Source organism: Protopterus annectens, chromosome 4.part0, assembly GCF_019279795.1.
Source record: "Protopterus annectens isolate FY-2018-M chromosome 4.part0, PAN1.0, whole genome shotgun sequence".
Classification (NCBI taxonomy): domain Eukaryota; kingdom Metazoa; phylum Chordata; order Ceratodontiformes; family Protopteridae; genus Protopterus; species Protopterus annectens.
In genome coordinates this window covers 796,150,262-796,175,384 of record NC_056733.1, presented here as the reverse complement: position 1 = coordinate 796,175,384, position 25,123 = coordinate 796,150,262, and positions in this window count along the sequence as shown.

Below are 25,123 nucleotides of genomic sequence, written 5' to 3'. Positions count from 1 at the left end.
GTTATACCCGGAAGCCTGGCAAAGCATCACCCAGGACCTATGGGTATTACGAATAATTTCCGGAGATTATCTCATCTCCTTTTCGTCAGATCCCCCTCAAGTCAGAAAAACCCCGGACGTTCCACCCAAAAGGATCATGCAGCTTCAGGGGTTTCAAAGCTGCTAGAAAAAGGAGTAATCCAGCATGTCCCCTCAGACCAGATCAGATTAGGGACTTACTCAAGATTCTTTTTGGTGCCGAAAAGAACAGGGGACCTGAGACCCATATTAGATCTCAGCCAACCGAGCAACTATGTACAAAAGTCCATGTTCCGTATGGTCACACTACAGTCAGTTCTCCCATTGTTGGGAAAAGAAGTATGGATGTGCTCCATCGACTTCAAGGATGCTTACTACCATATCAAAATGGACAGGGCATCCAGTAGGCACCTACGCTTCTGGCTGGGAGCCAGTCATTTTCAATTTCGAGCCCTGCCCTTTGGTCTCACCACAGCCCCCAGGGTGTTCACCAAGTGTATGGTGTTAGTGACAGCTCACTTGAGACATCAAGGATTCCAAGTCTTTCTGTATCTTGATGACTGGCTTCTCACCAGGCATCTACTAATCCAAACCAGGGACGTTACCATCACTCTCTGTCAACAGCTGGGCATAACACTGAACTGGGAAAAATATGCCTTGTTGCCCTCACAGTGTGTCATTTTTATAGGTGCAGAGCTAGACACCGTTCAAATGCGAGCCTTTCTAGGGCAGGAAAGAATCAGAGTCTTACAGCAACAGGTGCACGCCCTGCTACCCCTGAGGAAAGCGAAGGCAAGATGGGTCCTCCAACTCCTGGGGACTATGGCAGCAACAGTTATGTTGGTCCCTCTAGCGAGATTGCACATGAGGCTCCATCAATGGCTCCTCTCTGCTCAATGGTCTCTCCAGAGACTTCCACTTTCCCACCCTATTTTGCTAACGGACAGATGCAAACAGGATCTCAGTTGGTGGCTTTGCACCAACAATCTGGACAGGGGAAAACCCTTCGTTCCACCACCCCCGGTTGCCACAGTGACCGCGGACGCTTCCTAGATGGGGTGGGGGGGGCATTATCTTGGCAGGACAGTCCAAGGCACGTGGCAAGATCACGAGATACATCTGCATATCAACATCCTAGAGATGAGAGTGGTGCTACTTGCGTTGCAGGCACTTCAGAGCTTTCTACCTCTTGGGACTATCGCAATACACTCTGACAATATGTCAGTAGTGTGGTATCTGAACAAGCAGGGAGGAACCAGATCATACCCCCTGTGCAAAGAGGCCATGTGAGTGTGGCAGTGGACAGTATCTTCACAACAGTTTCTGGTGGCAACGCACATTCCGGGGGAGTCCAACGTGATAGCAGACAGGCTAAGCAGAACTATTCTAATGCCTTACGAGTTGTCCCTGAATCGTTCAGTCACAGAACGAATCTTCAGCAGATGGGGTCAGCCTTGCTGTGACCTTTTTGCCAGCCCTCTCAATGCCAAATGCAGCAGCTACTTCATGCTGAACCCCCCCGCAGGGGGAGTCGCCCAGGGACCCTCTAGTCCACGAGTGGCCCTCCGGTCTGCTTTATGCTTTCCCTCCGTTCCCCTTGCTATCAAAAGTGATTCAGAAAGCTCAATCATTAGGAAGCAGAATGATTCTAATTGCTCCACACTGGCCTCGTCAAGTCTGGTTCCCCTTTCTCCATCCCTACATTGTGGACACACCGTGGACTCTGGACCCACAGCCAGATTTACTGACACACATGTCGGGACAGTTCCACCCCTCTCTGCAGACCCTCCGGTTGACAGCCTGGCTACTCCACTTCCGTCATTAGTTAGGCTTCATCAATTTTCACCTGAGGTAGTTCATATTTTATCTTCCTCTCATAAGCCCTCTACTAGGAAGATTTATTCCAGCAAATGGAAGAGGTTTTCTATTTGGGCTCATACCAAAGGAATTGACCCTTACACAGCTCGAATTGCTTCCGTCTTGGGAGTTTTTGTCTATGCTTTTCCAGCAGGGCTCAGCATCTGCTACCATTAAAGTTCAATTGGCAGCAATTTCTAATTTTCATGTTGCTAATGAGCCTAGTCTGATGGCCCACAGACTCTGTAAGGCTTTCCTGAAGGGCACTCTGTTACTCCGTCCCCCTGTCTCAGAACCAGTCATGCCCTGGGATCTAAATTTTGTTCTGCAAGTCCTCACTTCACCACCCTTTGAGCCTGCAGCGACTTGTGACTTAAAATTCTTGACCTGGAAAACTGCCCTTTTAATAGCCATCACATCAGCCAGACGCGTTTCAGAAATTCAAGCTCTTTCTATCAAACCTCCATACTTGCTCTTTCATAAGGACAGGGTTTCTCTTAGACCAAACCCTTCTTTTCTTCCTAAAGTGGTGTCCATAGCTAATCTTAATCAATCTATTGAGTTGCCAGTGTTTTTTTCCCCATTTTTCAAACAAGGCAAAATTTAAATTTCATCAGTTGGATGTACACAGACAGTTGCGTTTCTATCTGCACAGAACCAAAGATCTCCGAAAATCTGATCAGCTGTTTGTCTCCTTTTCGGAAAACAGAATTGGGTCCCCTGTCTCCAAAATCACCCTATCCAGATGGATTTCAAATTGCATCTCTTTCATTTATTCCTCAGGGAGTAAAGACCTAGCGTTCCCAGTCAAGGCTCACTCTACTAGGGCTGTAACCACATCTACAGCCTATCAGGCCAGATTGTCTATGGATGATATTTGTGCTGCATCTACCTGGGCATCTCCTCACACCTTTGTTACTCATTACAAGCTGGACGTGGTATCTAGGAGCAGGTCTTCCTTTGGTTCCACAGTACTCAGGAGTATCTTCCTCTGAGCCTCCCAGGATGTAGGTGCTAGGGACGCTGTCCCACGGGTAAGAATGTAGGCGAGATTGGACTACATAACATCACGAAGTTATGTACTCACCATAACGTTCGATGTATTTAGTCCATCTCGCCTCACATTCTTACTTACCCTCCCACCTTCCCCCTTCCTGGAGGATCTGGAGGTTAGGTCTAGTTTTAGAGCTCCCTTCACCTTTAGTTTATTCCTCTTTACTTGGATGTTGTTATACATGAGGTATGAATGTGGGGTTTGCAGCAAACTAGATCTGGGGATATAGAGCAGTGCAGCATGGGATACCTTCTTAGCCCAGCCAATAGAAGACTTCGAGCTAGAAAAGTTTGGCCCACTCGGAGCCAATATTCGGCTCCGAACCCACGGGCAAGAATGTGAGGCGAGATGGACTACATACATCGAACGTTATGGTAGTACATAACTTCTTGTTCTGCAACATTTGCAATGAGATCACTCAATTATTTAACCCACTTTACCCATCTTCAGTGAGATCTCCTTAAAGAGCTTGGAGAATAATCTACAGGGCAAAACAGATGATGCTGTTTCTGAGAAAGTGACAGCACAGCTTAACACCCTTAATTCTATTGTGAACTCGTCCATGTGGCTCATTTCATATGCAGCTGATGGATCGAGCCGGGCAGCAGGTTCAGCAATAGCTCTGCGGAGACCATCCTGGATGCGCTTATGCTCCTTTGTGGAAGCCTTCAAGTCTTCCTTTGTTAATACTCCATTTGATGGCTCTTCCTTGTTTGGGCCTAAAGTCAAGGAGACACTCACTAGGTGTGAGCAGGAAGGAAAGACTCTATCTGCCCTAGGAGTCCGTTTTTCCACCCCCACTAGACCATACCTCAAAGGGCAGAAAGGTGGAAAAATGTGGTTCTGAAAGTCCCAAGGAGCTTTCCAGAACACACGTAGTGAACCCCCCTCCAGGGGCAGAGGAGGGGGGTATAATGGTAGACACTGCCCAGGCGGCAGAGGGGGTCCGCAGAACCAGGATGACTGGGAGCAGTTCCTTGGCAAGCCCTATCAGCACTCCTGAGAGGAGGCCTGACCGTCCTGCTGTGGAGGCTGTTGGGGTCGCTTAGCTTTATACCCAGATGCCTGGCTAGGAATTACATCAGATTCTTGGGTAAAAAACATAATTACCAGAGGTTACATCATTCCCTTTTCAGAATCCCCTTCCATTCGTACAAGAATCCCAGACGTTCCACCCAGTCTGTGGAATCTAGCAGCCATGGAAATTCAAAGGCTGCTAGAAAAGAGTCATCCAGCCAGTCCCAGTGGAACAGATAGGATCCGGAACTTACTCCAGGTTCTTTTTAGTTACAAAGAAATCAGGGGACTGGAGGCCCATCTTAGACCTCAGCAAAGTAAACACCATTGTCAAAAAGGAAAAGTTCCGGATGGTCACGCTTCAATTGATACTTCCGTTTCTCGAAACAGATGAGTGGATGTGCTCTATAGATCTCAAGGATGCATACTACCACATCAAAATGGCCAGGCCATCCAGAGATCACTTGCGTTTCCGGCTGGGGACCAGTCACTACCAATTCTGAGCTCTGCCCTTTGGTCTCACCACAGCCCCCAGAATGTTTACCAAATGTATGGCAGTGGTCACGGCTCACCTGAGACATTTAGGATTCCGGGTGTTTCCATATCTGGACGACTGGCTCCTCACCGCCACCACCAGGCATCAACTAATTTGTGCCAGAAATTACACTATCAACCTGTGTTCCAGGTTGGGCATAACCTTAAATTTCGAAAAATCTGCTTTATTGCCATCACAGTATCTTTCCTTTATAGGAGCAGATCTAGACACCACCACCTCCCTGGTCAGATTGTCTCAAGAAAGAGTAATATATTTGCGAAGTCAAGTGTCCCATTTGTTAATGGAAAGGAGAGTTCCGACATTCCAGGTTCTGAAGCTGTTGGGCACTATGGCAGCAACACTCATAGCGGTTCCTCTGGGACGAATGCACATGAGGATACTCCAATGGTTACTATTCACACAGTGGTCTTATCAGCTGCTTCCAATGTCACACAAGATTCTTCTTACAAATGCTTGCAAAAAGGACCTTCTTTGGTGGTTGAACAGCCACCAAGTTTTACTGTAGGTCGCTCATTTGTACTTCCCCCTCCCACAGCCACAGTTACCACGGATGCTTCCCTGATAGGGTGGGGGGGTTGTTTCAGGGAAGAACTGTCCAAGGCACTCGGTCAGACATGGAATCTCATTTGCACATCAATGTCCTAGAGTTGAGAGCGGTGTTTCTAGCATTGCAACACTTTCACGACTCTCTACCTCGAGAGAGACGATTGCAATACAGACAGACAACATGTCGGTAGTCTGGTATATCAACAAGCAAGGGGGAACCAAGTCTTACCCCTTCTGCTGAGAGGCCCTGAGAGTTTGGCAGTGGGTTGTATCCACCGGGTGCTTTCTTATAGCAATGCACATATCCGGGTCATCCAACGTGATATCGGACAAACTGAGCAGAGCTATTCTGTTGCCTCATGAGTGGTCCCTCAAAGAACGAGAGGCGGAAAGGATATTCTGCAGATGGGGACAGCCTTGCTGCGACCTTTCTGCATCCCCGATGAATGCCAAATGCCGAAGCTACTTTGTTCTGTACCCTCCACCGGGGGACAGCCCAAGGGACTCACTTGTACACGATTGGCCCTCGGGTCTCCTTTATGCCTTCCCTCCAATCCCTCTGATCCCCAGATTCTTACAGAAAGCCAAAAGCCTGGGAAGGACTGTTATTCTAATAGCCCCATTTTGGCCTCGGCAGATATGGTTCCCCTTCCTACAGCAATACCAAGTGGAAGAACCTTGGGTTCTGGACCCAGTGCCAGACCTTCTGACTCATTCATTGGGAGTTCTTCATCCCTCTCTTGTCTCCCTCAAACTGACAGCTTGGCTGCTCCACTTCCCAGCCTAGCCAGGTCACATAATTTGTCTCCAACGGTTCAACATATTTTAGTTTCCTCTCACAAAGTCTCCACCAGGAAACTTTATAACAGCAAATGGAGGCGATTTGTTCATTGGGCTTCTCAGCATGGTATTGATCCCTATGTCACCCCTATTCATAGTATTCTGGAATTCTTGACTTTGCTGTTTCACGATGTTGCTGCAGCTTCTACGATAAGGGTTAATTTGGCTGTCATATCTAACTTCCATGTGGGATGCAGTGGTTCTAACATTATGTCCCACAGATTATGTAAAGCCTTTTTGAAAGGAAGTCATCACCTTGGGCCAAATATCAGACATCCTGTTACTCCCTGGAATCTGAATTTGGTGCCATCTCAACTCATTCTTCCCCCTTTTGAGCCTGCATCGTCTTGTCCTTTGAAGTTCCTTTCTTGGAAGACAATTTTCCTGGTGGCTATTACTTCAGCACACAAGAGTTTCTGAACTACAATCACTTTCTATCAGGCCTCCATGTCTAGTCTTTTAGCCCGACAGAGTGTCTTTAAGAACAAATCCAACCTTTCTTCCTAAGGTCTGCTCCGAGGCAAACTTGAACCAGTCTATTGACCTTCCTACTTTTTTCAGACCTCATGCTAATAGAATGGAGTACATGTTACTTAAGCTTGATGTTCACAGACAATTGAGGTTTTATTTGGAAAGAACAAAAGAATTTAGGAAATCTGATCAACTATTCGTTTCCTATGCAGACAATAAGAAAGGTTTGTTGGTATCCAAAATTACATTGTCCAAATGGATTTCTGATTGTATAAAATTTGTATATTATTCAGCTAAGCAGCCTTTAGAACGTGAGGTGAAAGCTCATTCTACCAGGGCTATTTCTACATCTTTAGCCTATGTAGCCTGTCTACCTTTGGACGCCATTTGTGCAGCTGCTACTTGGTCCAAACCTCATACGTTTATCACTCATTACAAAGTGGACAGGGCTTTCTTTGTTTCCACCGTTTTCAGGAATGTACTCCCATGAGCCGTCCAGGATTAGGGTGCTTGGGACGCTACCCACGTGTAAAGAACAAACGGCAAGATTGAACAACTTCACATAAAGAAGTTATGTTCTTACCATAACGTTCCATGTGAGTTGTTCATCTCGTCTTTGTTGTTACACTCCCTCCCACCTTCCCCCTCCAGGTTATGGAAGAACAGGTATGACTGGTGGTCTGGTTGGTCTTGCTAGTGTCCTTCTTTCCAGCCAGATTATTGTTTAGCTATTGTATAGAGTTTTGTACTATGTACATTTTTCTAATTGGTTGCTTAGTGTGTTTTTTTTTTGCTGGTTCAGCAAACTAGATCTGGGGTTGGTAGGAGAGCATCATGGGATAGGGACTGTACCTCGAGCTACTCAAAGATCTTGAGCTTGGAAAGCGGCCAACTTGGAGACGATGGATCGGCTCCGAACCCACGTGTAAAGAACAAAGGTGAGATGAACAACTCACATGGAATGTTATGGTAAGAACATAACTTCTTTTTTCCTTAGCTACACTCATTTGCTCCCCCAGTAATTTTGAGAGTCCTCTGCAGGGATCTTTTTTAAATCTGCCAACTCATTACATTCACAAAAAAAAAATGTTCCCAGTTACTGCTTTCTTTCCCACCACACCTCCAACATTTACTATCTACCTGAAGAAAAGTTATTTGAAGTCTGCATGGGGTACAACTATAAGTATGCAAACACTTCCATGCAAAAATCTTAAACCTTCTCTATTTTGCTGCATATTTGGGAGCCATCCACATGTCTTCTCATTGTTCCCTTGCAAACTGCTTTTTCAGTCTCTCTTCCCAAACTTGTCTAACCTCCTCTGATTGATTCTTATAGTTATAGGATGATAAGGTCATAGGAGGTTAATATGCTATTGGCCCTAAGGCCCTTAACAAGCCTCGCCAAGTTCATCCCGTGTTCCCAAGGGTGTCTGGTTCAACCAGACACTAAAATCGGCACCTGTTGCTCCTGTCCAAGAGGGACACAGGTGGAAACCCTGGGGTGAATTTCCAGTTACCCATCAAGTCGTCCAAATTACACTTAAATTGGGCCAACAAGGGATTTTGTTTAACATGAATAGGAAGCTTGTTCCAAAGGTGGGGCAACCTCTGTGAGACAAATCTGTCCCTCCATCAAGTTCTGTTGATGTCACATACCAGGTTAAGCTCCTTTGAGGGAGTGACCCATGTGCCATTTGACTTGCGAATATGTAGCATTTCCATTAAAGCTGGGTTAGAGATTGCTCTATATGCAAGGCGTAGGTTGCCTGTGAGCAGTCTGTATGACACAGAGTTAAGTGACAATGATTTCAGTCTGTCTGCATAAGACAGATCTTGAAGACCCTGAATTTTCTTTGTAAGGAACCTTTGTGGTCTCTCCAGTTGCTGCATGTATTTGGAAAGAAGCATACCAAAGGGAGCATTGTACTCTATTATTGGCCTAATTTGGGAAGAGTACAGGGGGAGTTATAACCTCTTTTTTTTCTGGAGGCAATGCTCTTACTTATGAGATGAGCAATATAAAATGCCCTTCTTACCACTGTGGAGACACGGTGATCAAAGTTAAGGTTGTTGTCGACCTGTGTACCCATATCTCTCACCATTCAGTGTGTGCTTAGAGTATTGCTGTTGATGTGGTAGTTTGCAGGAACATCACCTTTTCCGAAGGGGATGATGATGTATTTTTTTTTGTATTAAGTTTAAGACCATGACTTTGGTAGCACTCATAAGCCCATGTAAGGCCTTCTTGCAGGATTTTGACATCACTAGGAGTTTCAGTGATAGTTTCCAGTTTGCAGTCATCAGCAAACTTTGTCAGCCACAGTCCTTTAGTTATAGCCTGTACTTCAGTTCTGGGACCCCTACTGTTTGTAATCTACTTCTCTGATCTGTGGAACACCACTGGTTATGGGTCTACTGGAGGAGGTGAAGGCCTGTATTTTGACAGTACGAGTTGCATCAGTGAGCCAGCTTGCAATCCACCTGACAGTGTATGGGTTGATAACCAGCCGGGTGAGTTTATCATTGATGCCTAAGTGGGAGGCTTTGTCAAAAGCTTTGGCTAAGTCTAGGATTCACTTGTTTAAGTTGAGGAGGGAGTGTTTCCAGTTTTGAGACAGTTCCTTCCTACTCTTAGCCAGCAATTTCTTACTTCTGTTGTATAGCCTATTAATGACAGTTGTCCACCAGGCAGGTTTGTTTTTCCTTGAAGATCTTGCTTTGGTTCTGTCAGGTACAGCAGATTCAATACAATTGTACAGGTGCTCGTTATCATGCAATATTTTATGTGCCCTACTAATTATCCCCTCTGTAACAGCAACTTTTGTTCTACATTCGACTAAAATAATCTACCAGAGCAGGTTTTTCACTTGGGACTCTCCTGCCTCTTTTTCTTTGCTTATACTTTATCAGTCCCTGATAGAGACAGCAGTCTCTAACCTGTAGTCCAAACTTCTTCTTGGCTTCATCCCATTCTATTAACTTTTCTTGTCTAGTTATGTGCTTCCAATGCCTTTGTTCCTTCACAAGTTTTCTCCAGTAAATTCCACCACCTTCTTGCCTATTTTTGTACACCTACTTGCAGTCATCTCTATAAAGTCTTCTTTCTCCATTCATGTGTTGGCCTAGTTCTTAGAACACTTTCTGCAGCTTTATCAATATAATATACTGTATGGAAGTTTCTTGAGGATCTCCATCCAAAACCCCACTCTCACCTTATTTTGATCGTATCCCACTTAACTCTCTTGCCCTCTTTCCATCCTAGATAAATTCCTTCAATGCTTTATTGTCCACAGCTTTTCCTCTGGTTGATAAAAATGTGCCTGACCTGTATATAAAACTAAAGGGACTAAAACATTTCACTGCTTGCATCTTAGTATCTATATCCAAAAATTAAAGCTTCCAGTTTCACTGCTTGTATCTTAGTATCTATATCCAAAAATTAAAGCTTCCAGTTTCTCAGTTGTTATATTCTTTTATTTAGTTTCTTCCCACTTAGCCATAACAGAAGTCTTTTTAATCCATACTCCTAAATATTTCATCTTATGCCCTCCTGCATATGAGCATTGCTGAACCCAGTCTAAACTACTCTTAAAAACCCAGCTTACCATGTGAAATGCTTTCTCTGCATCAAGATGCACCAACAACAGTGGTATTTTCATACATTCTGCTTCTCTGTTGATCATCATTGTTCTAATAATGTTGTCCGTGTTTACCTCCCCTCCGCCAAACTACATTGATCCGTATTTATTAATTTTGGCAATATCTTTGCTATTATTTTAGTCGGTATAGACATAAACCCTTTATGATTGTGGTTTAAAATTGAAATGGGTCTATTAGGCTTGGTCTGATTGGTCTTTACCCTCTTTGTGTAATACAGCCACCATACCTTTCTTCCAAGATACTGGTGCTATCCACCTTTTAAAATACTGTTACTGAAAATCTTCCAGATCTTTACCACTTTTTCCATACTAACTTCCACAGGAATGCCATCTGTTCCTGGCGACTTCCCTGCAGATTGATTGTACATGACCATTTTTATCTAATCTCCTCCTATCTTGACTATTAGTTTTTGAGACTCTTCTTCCCCTAATCTTGGCATAAGTAAGTCTTCAATAAATGTTTCAGTTTGTGCTGTTGTTCGTTTTTCCCATTTCTTTGTTTTATACAAACTTTCATAAAATTTCCGAAATGTCTAATACCTCTAGATCTCTGGTTATTTTTCATGTCATAGGCTCCCTAAGTTTGGTCACTTCACTAAAAGCTTTTGTGTTATGGAGTTGCCAAAAAATAGTTGCTTAACAGCAATCTTTTTATCCTCATGCATGTTATCCAAATATTGCCTGTTTTCTGTTTATCATTCTACAGTTGTTTCTCTTGTTCTGTGAGATTTCCCTTATTTTGCAGTACTTTAACCTTTGTCAGCCTATCTAAATTATTCCTATTACTTAACCATATGTCCTTATTTCTGCCATATATTTAAACTCCATTTTCATTTTATCCCATTCACTAGCTATTCTTTCTGAAGAAATTTCTGTCATTCGTAATAATGCTCAAATAATTTCCACTGCCCATCTGATCTGAAATGGTAATTACATGTGTGTTGCACATATTCCTGTGAAATAAAATTTCTGTCCAGTCTAACCCAGTTATTGTACTTTGGGGAATGTAATATGTCAATTATGTCCCAGTTCCTAATAGTGAATTTGCATCTTCCATACCAACTGTTTTCATAAGTTCAGAAATCTTCCCTCTTTTCTTTCTAGGTCCCCCTGATACATCCTCAGTGTTGCAAATCAAGTTTTAGTATCCACTTTTTTTTATTTTTTTTAAACAAGAAACCTCTTTATTAAATTATCCTGTATGACATAGGCAATCTCGCATTTATATAATTGAAAATAAACCTTATCGACACAATGTCGTTTGCAAAACAAACCATGCCCAACACAACTGTAGCTGTAAGCATTATACATCACTTAAAGTATATCCAGTCATCCATTGCATAGCTCAATCAGTTCCTGTCTGCATTTAAATCTTGTTCCTCCTCCTCTGCATGTATTGATCCCATACTTCCCATTTATTTCCTGTGTGATTTTTTTCTCCTACCCTTTTCTAAAGATCCCAGTTCCAGTTGTTTTGTCTCTGTTACTATCTTTGTTACTTATAGTAAAGTTGGCTTCCATTTTCTAGTAATTGTTTTTTTGGCAGCCATCATAATTAGACACAGCAAGGCCTTACTATGTCTAGGCAATTCTGATTCTGTATCATACCTCAAAAAAAAAAAATTCCTTAGTTACACCAGTTTGCTCACCCAGCATCTCTGACAGAGCAGTCTGCAAGGAATCTTTAAAGCCTGCCCAGTCCTTACACTCCCAGAAAACATGTTCCCAGTTACTTCTTTCTTCCCCATCACACCTCCTACATTTGCTGTCTGTCTGAGGAAAAATTCTTTGTAGTCTACTTGAGGTATAAAAATACCTATGTAAACACTTCCAAGGAAAGATTCTAAATCTTCTAGACTTTGTTGTTATTTGGGAGACTTACATGTATCCTTCCATTGTTTCTTTGTGAATTGCTTACCCAGTCTCTCTTCCTAATCCTTTCCAACCTCCTCTGATTTTTATAATTATGTATTATTTTATATGCTGTACTAATTATTCTTTTCTTAATGGCAGCTTCCAGATTCTACTAAAAACTGTATCAGTGCTGGCCTTTTGTTTAGGACCCCTCTGTTTCTTTTTCTTAGCCTATATTCTGCCTTCCCTATCGAGGATTGTTGTCAATCTCTAGCCTGCAGTCCAGTAAGTCCTTGGCATCTACCCATTCTGTTACCTTTTTGTCTTTAGTTATTTACTCCCAGTACCTTGATTTCTTTGCCAGTTTTATCCAGTACATTCAAGTCCCCTCTTGCCTGTTGTCTGTATCCCCAATTGCACTCGTCCCTATCTGCAGAATCTCTTTTCTGCATTCCCATGTTGGCTTAGTTCTTAGAATACTTTCTGCTACTTTAACAGTAATCATACAGAACATTATATTCATATTCCCCTTAAAGGTCTGCATCCAAAATCCCAGTCTCTCCTTGTTTCTTGAGGTTCCCCGTTTCATCATATTCTTTCCACTTTGAATTGTAGTTTTCAGCTTGTGCTTTATATAGAAGCCTTAAATGTGTTGCTGTGAAATACCCCTTCAAATCGGGTAATTCCAGTCTGCCATGTTGTATTGGAATAGTAAGATAATCCCACTTGACTCTTGCCATCTTCCTTTCCCAGATAAAAATGTATTAATTGCTATCCACAACTTCTCCTCTGGTTGATAAAAATATGTCTGACCTGTGTACAAGACTTCTTCTTCTTTCGGCTGCTCCCATTAGGGGTTGCCACAGCGGATCAACTGTTTCCATTTCTTCCTGTCCTCTGCATCTTGCTCTGTTACACCCAACCACCTGCATGTCCTCTCTCACCACATCCATAAACCTTATCTTAGGCCTTCCACTTTTCCTGTTACCTGGCAGCTTCATCCTTAGCATCTTTTTCCCAATATACTCTGCATCCCTCCTCAGCACATGTCCAAAGCAACGTAATCTTGCCTCTCTGACTTTTTCTCCAAACCTTCCAACCTGGGCTGATGCTCTATATACTTGTTCCTAATCCTGTCCATCCTCGTCACACCCAGTGCAAATCTTAACATCTTGAACTCTGCCACGTCAAGCTCTGACTCCTGCCTTTTTGTCAATGCCACTGTCTCCAACCCATATAACATAGCTGGTCTCACTACCCTCTTATAGATCTTCCCCTTCAGTCTTACTGGTACTCGTCTGTCACAAATCACTCCTGACACTCTTCTCCACCCACTCCATCCTGCCTGTACTCTCTTCTTCACCTCTCTTCCACACTCACCATTACTCTGAACTGTTGACCCCAAGTATTTAAACTCATCCATCTTCACCACCTCTACTCCCTGCATCCTCACCATTCCTCTATCCTCCTCTTGTTCACACACACACATTCTGTCTTAGTCCTGCTGACCTTCATTCCTCTTCTCTCTAGAGCATATCTCCACATCTCCAGGGTCTCCTCCACCTGTTCCCTACTCTCACTACAGATCATAATGTCATCTGCAAACATCATAGTCCATGGGGACTCCTGTCTGATCTCGTCTGTCAACCTGTCCATCACCATTGCAAATAAGAAAGGGCTCAGAGCTGATCCTTGATGTAATCCTACCTCCACCTTAAATGCATCCGTCACTCCCACCACAGACCTCACTGCTGTCACACTACCCTCGTACATATCCTGTACCACTCTTCCATACTTCTCTGACACTCCTGACTTCCTCATACAATACCACAACTCCTCTATAGGCACCCTGTCATATGCTTTCTCTAAGTCCACAAAGACATAATGCAACTCCTTCTGACATTCTCTGTACTTCTCCATCAACACTCTCAGAGCAAACATCGCATCTGTAGTGCTCTTTCCTGGCATGAAACCATACTGCTGATCACTAATCATCACCTTCCTTCTTAACCTAGCTTCCACTACTCTTTCCCATAACTTCATGCTGTGACTGATCAATTTAATCCCTCTGTAGTTACTACAGCTCTGCACATCACCCTTATTCTTAAAAAAATCGGTACCAAAACACTTTTTCTCCATTCCTCAGGCATCCTGTCACTTTCCAAGATTTCATTAAACAATCTAGTTATAAACTCCACTGCCATTTCACCTAAACACCTCCATGCTTCCACATGTATGTCATCTGGACCAACAGCCTTTCCATTCTTCATCCTCTTCATAGCTATCCTTACTTCCTCCTTGCTAATCCACTGCACTTCATGATTCACTGTCTGCACATCATCCAACCTTCTCTCCCTCTCATTCTCTTCATTCATCAGCCCCTCAAAGTACTCTTTCCATCTGCTCAACACACTCTCCTCACTTGTGAGTACATTTCCCTCATTATCCTTTATCACCCTTACCTGCTGCACATCTTTACTAGCTCGGTCCCTCTGTCTAGCCAATTGGTACAGGTCCTTTTCTCCCTCCTTAGTGTCCAACCTTTCATACAACTCTTCATACGCCTTGTCCTCCGCCACCTCTCTCTCTTTGCCATGCACCTCATCTCCTTATACTCGTCTACTTTCTTCACCTCTCTGACAATCCCACTTCTTCGCCAACCTCTTTATCTGTATACTCTCCTGTACTTTTTCATTCCACCACCAGGTCTCCTTGTCCTCCTTTCTCTTTCCAGATGTCACACCAAGCACCTTTCTAGCCATCTCTCTTACTAGCTCTGCTGTAGTTACCCAGATGTTCGGTAACTCTTCACTGCCACCCAGTGCCTGTCTTAACTCTTCCCTGTACTCCACCTCACAATTACCCTTTTTCAGTTTCCACCATTTGATCCTTGGTGCTGCCCTCACACTCATCTTCCTCTTCTTGATCACCAATGTCATCCTATAAACCACCATCCTATGCTGCCTAACTACACTTTCCCCTGCCACCACTTTACAGTCTCCAATCTCCTTCAAACTGGCCGTTCTACACAAGATATAATCCACCTATGTGCAACTTCCTCCACTCTTGTATGTCACCCTATGCTCCTCCCTCTTATTAATCTGTGTACAAGACTAAAGGGACTAAAAACATTTTAACTGCTTGCATCTTACTATTGTTATCTGTATAACAGAGCTTCCATTTTTCTCAGTTTTTGTATTATCTTTTGATTAGTCTCTTGCCACGTATCCTTAGCTGCCACACTGGAATCTATTTTTTTAATCCTTACTCCTAAATACTTTGATCATGTCCCCATAAGTATGGATATTGCTGAACCAATTTGTATGCAAGTTCATAATTTACCGCTATTGCTTTTGTTTTAGCTTCATTAATTTTGTATCCTGAAAAGATTTGAAACTGTCTTAGTATGTCCCACAACACTGTAATGTCCCTTTTTCGTTTTGCCGGGTGCAAAATAATGTCATCTGCAAACAGGTCTAGTCCCCACCTTTAAGTAATATTCCTTGCAGAAGGCTATTTCCTCCCAAAATTTTCATAAGCTCAATAATAGCAATTTTTGTTGGAATACAAATAAATGACAGTGTAAATGTTCGTGTTTCACTGTTGCAGTCATTACACTTGGTTTATTCTGCTGGCAGGCTACCCGCAGTCTGCCAGAATTCCAAAGTCTAGGTCCGGCGTCTGTTGCTGTCGCCTCTTCCTTGACGTCAGTGTGCCAGGGGTATAAAAGATGCAGCCGACGCCATTTTCTTCAGTCTTTCTTGCCGCGCGGTGCTCGAAGCAAAAGCAGTTCGCAAGTGCCGGTCGGCTGACTCCTGAGATTTTCAAAATCGAATTTCAGAACCGAAGTCTTCAATAAAGCAAAGTACCCCGCTGGGGAAACTTTTTCTTGCTCCAGACCGATGTCAGTAAAAGTTAACAATTGTATTTCATGTGGGAAGCAAATACCTCATAAGGATTTTCACTCTTACTGTATTCCTTGCCTAGGCCCTGACCACGACGTTGCTAGTTGTCGGTTTTGTGCTAGATTTAACCAACGCACTAATAAGCATCGGTTTGATTTTGCTTTACATTACTTTGGCCGAAGATTTAACTACATAATGCCATCGGAACAACCGATGACCGGAATTCATAAAAAACGCAAAGACAAAGAAAAGGACAGGCATCCGAGGTCCAAAACCAGTGACAAAGCCTCTTCTAGGCCAGTCGCCGGTTCTCAGGGAGGCGCTTTCGCAGCCCCTGACAACCGCTACCTCAGAGCCACAGGCCACATCCGACTCTCACGTGGAGACACCTAGGCCTCTGGAAACTCAAGGTATCGGGCCTGCGGAAACTATTCCCTCAGATGGGTCCGGAGCCGCTGAGCAGGCCTTGGCTTCTGAGTGTGTTTTCAGACCTTCACAACTTACTATTAAGTCCACTACAGCAGCTAAGGCAAAGTCAAAAACACGATTAAAGACAAGGAAACAAGTACAGCATTCTCCTGGACAGTCATCCATGCCAAAGAAACAGATGCTTAAAATGGCTGAGGACCTAATTACTTTGATCAGGGGTTCCCATCCTCCTCATGATAAAAGGCCTAGGCAAGACACTGACTATGACTCCTCTGACCAGGTTTCTATTTCCTCTGATTCCTCTTCAGATCAGGGATATTCTCTCCCTCCATATGAGGACTCTGATGCATAAGAATCTATACCTTCAGCCTCTCCGCCTGAGGATTACTCTTTTGGGGAAACCTTGCTCACCATGAGGGAGCATTTCCATTGGGAGAGCCAGGATTATTCAGAATCCAAGAAAAGGCTCAGAGACTTCCTTTTATTGCCTCAGCACAGGCCCCTGGCCATCCCCCCTGTGCTTGATATTGTTGATTATGTTTTCTCTGAATCCAGTTTGTCTCCCGATTCTTTACCCCCTGCACCAGTCAAGCCAGACAGGTACTATAAGAGTCCCAGACTCTCATAAATTTCTATATAAAAACCCTGCTGCTGACCCAGAAACAATTTCTCGGGGTCCCAAAGGGGTTAAGGCTTCCACTGCAAAAAACCCTGTCCCCTCTGATAGGGATTCCAGAGCTCTGGATAGATGGGGGGAAAAAAGTTTACACTTCTGCTACTTTAGCTGTAAGGGCTTTAAACTGCCAATTTTACATGCTTTAAATATCAACAATATCTAATGTCTTTGTTAAAACAGAAAATGCTTGCAAACTCAGAATGCCCTGACAGTAAGGAATTGCAGGATTTATTGCATGCAGCTGAACAAGTGGGAATGCATACTCTGCAATGTGGTTTTGATTCATTAGAGGCTTTTTGCAGAGCCGCAGTTACAGGCTCTGTCATTCGAAGGCATGCTTGGTTAAAAGAACAGTTTACCCGATCATGTTAAAGTAAAATTATTGGATGCTCCACAACAGCAAGATACTTTGTTTGGTGTTAAGGCAGAAGAGGTGTTAAAGAAAATGGAGGATAAAGCAAAATCAATGCAGACAGTAAAGGATTTCTTACAGGTTCAGCCACCTAGATTTAGCAGAAACTAGCCTTCAAAAAATTGGTCCTTTCCGGTGTCAGACAGGCCACAAAGAGGCAGATACAGACACCCAAGAGGCAGATCTCAGCCCCAAGGCTCATACAGACCTAAACAATGGGGTGCTTCAGCCCCCAAAGGAGGAGAAGACTAATCACTACCTTATAGGAAATGGTCCCAATGACTTTCCTCTACAAATGTCAAGCACGTACCTTTTGGCAGCACCCTTAGGGAGAAAGCTAGCACTTTTCTTACAAAATTGGCACATGATCACCCAGGACAAATGGGTACTGAATATTGTTTTTCGGGGATACAGGTTCCACTTTCACACCCTTCCAAAATCAAAAGGTATGCCAGACCTGCCACAAAACCAAAGGGCAGAGGCACAAAAACAAATTTCTGCTCTCATGGACATGAGAGCTATTCAAAGAGTACCACAGCAAGAACAGGGACAAGGATTTTACTCGAGACTTTTTCTGGTACCCAGAAAGGACAAAGCCTGACGATTAGTACTGGACCTGTCAATCCTAACTACTTACCTGGACTCTAACCACTTGTTCCAAATATACCTCAGATTTTACAATACCTATCTGAGATGCTGGACAAAGGCCTATCCTTCTCATCAATTTAAGATCCATGCCTCTGCCATTTCAGCTCATTACAATATGGAACCTCCTATTTTCTCTCATCCACTACTAAAACAGTACCTCAGAGGGGCAAAAAACATAAGACCCCCAAGGAGAGCACCGATACCTACATGGGACCTCAATTTTGTTTTAGAAAAGCTCACACAGCCTCCTTTTGAGCCAGCCAATACAGCTGATATAAAATCCTTATCATGGAAAACTGCTCTGCTCCTAGCAGTAACTTAAGCAAGAAGAGTCTCAGAGTTACAGGCATTAATGGCAGTGGAACCTTTCATAATTTTTCATCAGGACAGGGTTTCTCTAAGGACAAACCCAACATTTATGCCAAAGGTAGTATCCAGTGTGGCTCCTTAACCAAACCATTCATTTGCCAACATTTTATCCAAATCCCCAGAATAAAGGGGAGAGACTTCTGCACGCTTTGGACATACACAGACAGCTATGCTTCTATTTGGACAAAACAAAAGCTTTCAGAAAAACTAAGCAACTGTTTGTAGCTTATGCTGCAGGATCACAAGGAAAGCCCATCTCAAAACAGACTATTTCAAAATGGATAGGACACTGCATTCATTTCTGCTATTCACAACATGGGAAACCAGTGCCTAAGGGCATTAGGCCATTCAACCAGAGCAGCAGCCACTTCAGCAGCCTTCCTCAGAGGAGTACCAACCAAAGACATTTTAGAGGCTGCAACCTGGAGTTCAGTGCACACTTTCACCAAGCACTACCACTTGCCTCTCTACTCTAAATCCAGAGCAGGCTTTGCCACTGCAGTTCTGCAGGGCCTTGTAGCCTCTCCTAATCCTATTTAGGCCCAGCCACCCAACCTCAGCTTTGGGATTCAACCCAAGTGTAATGGCTGCAACACTGAAACACGATGAACATAGTACAGTTGTGTACCTACCATAAATGTAGATGTTCGAGTGTATTCACTGTTGCAGTCCAGGTTACCCACCCACCACCCCCCTTTTCTTTGCTGGGACTTTTCTGTACTTCTCTATTTTATACAATCTATGTGGTGTATTTGCTTGTAGATGAAGGTAATGTTTATTTTAGTACATGCATGCTTCTTGGCATAATTTTTTTTAGCCTACCTATTTGGGGGCACCTGACATCTGGGGCAAGAAAAACTGAAGAAAATGGCGTCAGCTGCATCTTTTATACCCCTGGTGCACTGACGTCAGGGAAGAGGCGACAGCAACCAATGCCAGACGTAGACTTTGGAATTCTGGCCGACTGCGGGTAGCCTGCCAGCAGAATAACCCAAGTGTAGTGACTGCAACAGTGAATACACTCTAACATCTACATTTATGGTAGGTACACAACTGTACTTTCCCCTCACCAGTAGCCACTTACTACCACAAATCTGCTATTGTCTTTTTTTCCCTCTTGTACTATTGGAGCCCTTCTAGCAATCAGTATTATTATTCCTCTTTTCAGTTGTCCCAGGTATTCTGCTGAATGTCCATTCTGAAATCCTTTTTGTCAAATTCATATGCTCTTTCCAAATGTGTCTCCTTCAGCAGTGCTGTTTGCATGCAACATTTCTTAATATAATTAGTACTTTTTCCTTTTTGTTTATACCTGTAAGGCCATTTACATTTCAGGGCACTATGGATAGAGTAGCCGTTATGATAAAAATCCGCTGTTCCCACCTATTATCCATGAGGTTTTTTTTGTTTGTTTTGAATATGTAATGTTAAGTTGTCAATCTCGCCTTCATTCTTGCTTGATGGGTTTGGAGCCGATCCCTCGGCTCCGACTCGGCACTTGCTAAGCTCGAGAGTCACTTTTACCAGCTCGAGGCAGCCCCATATCCCATGATGCAAGGCGGTAAGTACCCAGATCTCGTTTGCCGCTTCGCTTATGAGGTCCTCCTTTTACCAGCTCCTGGTAAGTGATTCACTACTTTGATATTTTAGCCCCTTTTTGCTAAAAACTCTTTAATTTTTACTTTTAAGTTAATTATAAAGATTTTCTGACAGAAAATTCCCTGTCTCTACTAATTTTTTTAGTCAAACTTTACCCATCCCATCCCCCCCCTGTTAGGGTGTGTGTGTGTGTTTTCTAGTAATACCTTTTTGGTATTTTATTTAATTTAATTCTTTGACTGGTGTGTGTGTGTGTTGTGAAACACCATGTCAAAGGAGAGGGTCTCAGGCTTTAAGAAGTGTGACTCGTGCTGTCAGAAGATGTCTCTGACAGACGGTCACACTTCTTGCCTGTATTGTCTGGGGCCTCTTCACCTGCAGGACTCCTGTGCTATATGTCATTCCTTCAGTCAGAGAGTCCTGCAGGAAAGAAGAAACAAACTGATACTTAGGGGCCTTCTTAAGCCGGAGGGCTCTCCGGCTAAGTCGGCTCCATCTAAATCAGTCAAATCTTCCAAGGCCCAGGCTTCTGTGTCTAAGCCTGCGGCCTCGGCTCCGACTCGTTCTGAGTCGAGATCGGCTCCGGCTGGAGCTGATTCTGGCTTAACTAAGCCTTCGGCACCGATGGCTATCGGTGCCGATTCTGCATCGACCACTTCGGTGTCGGCTCCGATCGGTTCCGACCACCATGTGGCACAGGCATCGGTGTCGGCTCCGATCGGCTCCGACACCGTTACTTTTGTGGCTGTATCGGCTCTGGCTGGAGCCGATGCATCGAGGCTTCCTGTCGGCTCCGATAAGTTGTCTGCTCCGACAGGGTCTATAGTTTCATCGGTTCCGATGGCTCATTCCAGGAAGAGGTCGAGGTCTCCTTCCTTGGAGCCGATACTTTCGGCTCCAGCTTCACCTCTCCTTTCGGAACGGAGCCATCGGAGCCGATCTTCAAGGTCATCCAGACTTTCAGACCATGACTTAGAGAGAGTGGTCAGCAGATTACTTAAGTCACAGGCACTGGCCCAAATGTTACATAGTCCGTCTCAACAGACGACTGTTGGTCCACACCCCGTTACAATTCCTCCTTCAACTCTACCCCAGAGCTTGGAGTTGGAGCCTTCGGGAATGGTTACTGCTACGGCTGGAGGACAGATACCCCCTTCTGTTCCTTCAGCCTCTACTCTTATCTCCTCTTCGAGACCTTCCTTAGAGGGATTCGGTGGTCGGGCTTCCATGGTCTCCTCTGAGGGGGTGAGTGGCATCGGACCCTTGTCCGAACCCGCTCTTCCCCTTGGAGCCTCGGCCTTGGTGAGCTCGGCTCCGACATCTGCCTCGGAGACTTCCCTTTCGGTGGTCCCTGGAGTTCCTAGTTCTTGAACGGGTTCTCTCAGACCTGCCTGGGAGGGGAGCATTCGAGGTGATGAAGAGTGTGCTGGCCACTGGTATCAGTCAGCAGTCTGTTCCCTTAGCTCCTCCCTCTATAGTGCCTGTTGACATCTCTGCCACTTCTCTTGCTACAGGACCCAGAGATCCTCCGCCTCAGGTTTCCCCATTGGGAATTTCCCCCTCTTCCGAGGATTCTCCTGATGTTTCGGGAGATCCTCCTAGGAAGAGGACTTGTAAGAGGAAACATGTAGACTCCCCCGAGTCTGTCACTTCAGATACTGACTTTGATGAGTCAGAGGGATCCCCTAGATCCCCCTCTGAGGATGTCTCCTTCTCAGACATCCTAGAACTCCTTAAACAGAGGGGAAACTGGCCCACCAACAATCCCTCTGAGGAAGAGTCAGTATACCTAGAGGCGTTTGGATCTTGGCCCTCCACCTCCTGGGTGTCTCCGCCTTTCGACCCCCTTATGCAGGTTATTGCCCGAAAGGCGTGGGCAGCTCCTGACTCTGTAGAGCCAGTCCCTAGGAGGCCTTCAAAATTTATCACTGCCCCGTGTGACAAGCAATTCCTCACTAAGGGTGTCCCCGCTGATGCCATGGTGGTGGCTGCTGCCACCAAGAAGGAACTTGCAGATCCTTCCGCACTGGCCCATCCTCCTAATAAGGACTCTACGACCATGGATAGGTACGGTAAGCGGATGTTTTCCTCAGCGACCTTTGCTATGCGTTCGCTGAATTACCTATGTCACTTCACCAGACTCCAGAGGGATATCCTTAAGGAGCTGGGTGAAGTAGTACAGGATCCTACAGCTGCAGGAGCTCAAGAAAAGATTGCTTCGCAGCTAGGAACCCTTAATTCCATTGCAAACTCCTCCATGCGGCTAATATCATATGCTGCTGATGGAGCGAGTAGAGCCGCAGGTACAGGTGTGGCTCTTAGACGCCAAGCCTGGATGCGGCTATGTGACTTTGCAGATCCCTTCAAGGCGTCCTTCACAAATTCTCCCTTTGATGGGTCAGCTTTGTTTGGCCCTCAGGTGAAGGAAACTTTGACCAGGTGCGAGCAGGACGGCAAGACTCTTTCTGCTGTAGGAGTCCGTTTTTCCACCCCTTCTAGACCTTATCCCAAAGGACAGAAAGGTGGAAAAATGAGGTTCCGTAAATCCCAAGGAGTCACGCCGGATTCACGTGGTCAGTTTACCCCTAGAGGCAGAGGGGGTAACAACAACAGACGCCGCTCTAGAGGCAGAGGGGGTCCAAAAAACCAGGGAAACAGAGAGCCTCTCTCTGACGAGCCCTTTCAGCATCCCTGAGATGTTGCCCGGCTGTCCCTCCTTGGAGGCAGTCGGGGGAAGATTATCACTGTACCCAGAAGCCTGGCATTCCCTCACTCAAGACAGATGGGTACAGTCGATCATATCCAAGGGTTACATAATTCCTTTCGAGGAAAGTCCTTTCCCTCAAATTCCCTTCCAGATGTACCACCCAGTCTAAGGGAAATTGCAGAGTTAGAAGTCTCAAAACTACTGCAAAAAAGAGCCATTCAGCCAGTTACAACAGACCATTCAGAGCCCGGAATCTACTCGAGGTTCTTTTTGGTCCCCAAAAAGACGGGAGACTGGAGACCAATATTGGATCTCAGCAGACTCAACAAGTCTGTGAGGAAGACAAGATTCCGAATGGTCACTCTTCAGTCAATTCTGCCCTTCTTACAGAAGGACAACTGGATGTGCTCAATAGATCTTCAGGATGCGTACTATCACATCAAAATTCACAGACGCTCCAGGAGATTCCTCCGCTTTCGGCTGGGGTCCAGTCATTTCCAGTTCAGAGCCCTGCCCTTTGGTCTCACTACAGCCCCCAGAGTGTTCACCAAATGCATGGCAGTGGTCACGGCTCACCTGAGACGCCAAGGATTCCAGGTGTTTCCGTATCTCGACGACTGGCTCCTGTCAGCCACCACCAGGCATCAGCTTATACAAGCCAGGGATTACACAATAAATCTTTGTTCTCATTTGGGCATCTCGATCAACTTCGAAAAGTCATCCTTATCGCCCTACCAGTCTATTACCTTCATAGGCTAAACTTAAACACTGTTCGGATGTCAGCTACCCTTACAGATCAAAGAGTTTCAGACATTCAGAGTCATGTCAGGATCATTCTGGCCAACAAGAAAGTACAGGACAGAATGGTTCTAAAGGTATTAGGCCTCATGGCTGCGGCCATTACTCTTCTTCCCCTGGCTCGATTCTACATGCCTTCTTCAGTGGATGCTGTTCACACAGTGGTCATACCAACAACTTCCAATGCGTCACCAGATTCTGGTGACACAGACTTGCAAAGATCATCTTGCTTGGTGGATCACATCTCCTCAGGTTCACCAAGGCAGGTACTTTGTACCCCCATCCCCGATAGCCACTGTCACCATGGATGCCTCCCTGATCGGGTGGGGGGGTCATTATCAGGGCAGGATGGTTCATGGGACGTGGCAGCCGTTCGAGTACCATCTGCACATAAATGTCCTGGAGATGAGAGCAGTGCTTTTAACGTTGCAAGCCCTCAACGACTTTCTTCCCGTAGGGACAATTGCAGTCCACACAGACAACATGTCTGTAGTTTGGTATATCAACAAACAGGGCGGAACCAAGTCCTACCCCTTGTGTCGAGAAGCGCTCAGACTATGGCAATGGGCGATCTCCTCTCATCGGTTTCTGGTAGCAACGCATATCCCTGGGAAAACCAACATTGTAGCGGACAGATTGAGCAGAGCTATTCTCATGCCTCACGAGTGGTCTCTCAAGCAATCTATAGCGGAAGAGATTTTTCTGGAATGGGGTCGCCCATGTTGCGATCTTTTTGCTACTCCCCAAAACAGCAAATGTCCAGACTTCTTCTGCCTCTTCCCTCTATTAGGCCATCCCCCCAGAGACGCTCTGACCCAGGATTGGCCCCAGGGACTTCTTTATGCCTTCCCTCCATTTCCTCTGATCCCTCAGGTTATCCAGAAAGCTACCGTTTTGAGAGCCAAATTGATTCTTATTGCCCCTTACTGGCCTCGACAAGTTTGGTTCCCGTTCCTCCATCATCACCTTTTGGTGCAGCCGTGGCATCTGGACCCAGTGCCAGATCTTCTGATTCACCAATCGGGTCAGCTGCACCGGTCTATCCCTTCTCTCAACCTCACAGCATGGTTGCTCCACTTCCTTCCTTAGCCAGGCTTCCTTTGATCTCTAACCCAGTTAGAGACATCATAGTAGCTTCGCTAAAATCCTCTACCAGGAGGATTTATACAAGCAAATGGAAACGTTTCTCTTATTGGGCTAAGGCCAAGAATATTGATCCTTTTACTGCCCCTGTTCAGGCAGTCCTGGACTTCTTAGCAGAGATTTTTCATGCAGGCTCCTCTTCTTCCACAGTCAGAGTTCAATTGGCTGCTATTTCCAATTTTCATGTCGGGATAGCAGATCATAATATTATGTCCCATAGGCTCTGCAGGGCCTTCTTGAAAGGAATTTTCCTACTAAAGCCTCCAATCAGGAATCCTCCTCCTCAGTGGGATCTAAATTTAGTGCTGACATCCTTGATTCTTCCCCCCTTCGAGCCAGCTGTTTCTTGTTCCCTGAAATTTCTTTCTTGGAAAACTTTATTCCTAGTGGCTATTACATCGGCCAGGAGGGTGTCTGAACTTCATGCTCTATCGGTACGACCCCCCCTATTTGGTTTTTCACAAAGACAGAGTATCTTTGAGAACTAACCCAACCTTTTTGCCTAAGGTCGCTTCAAAGAACAATTTGAATCTATCCATTGATCTCCCTGTATTTTTTCCAAACT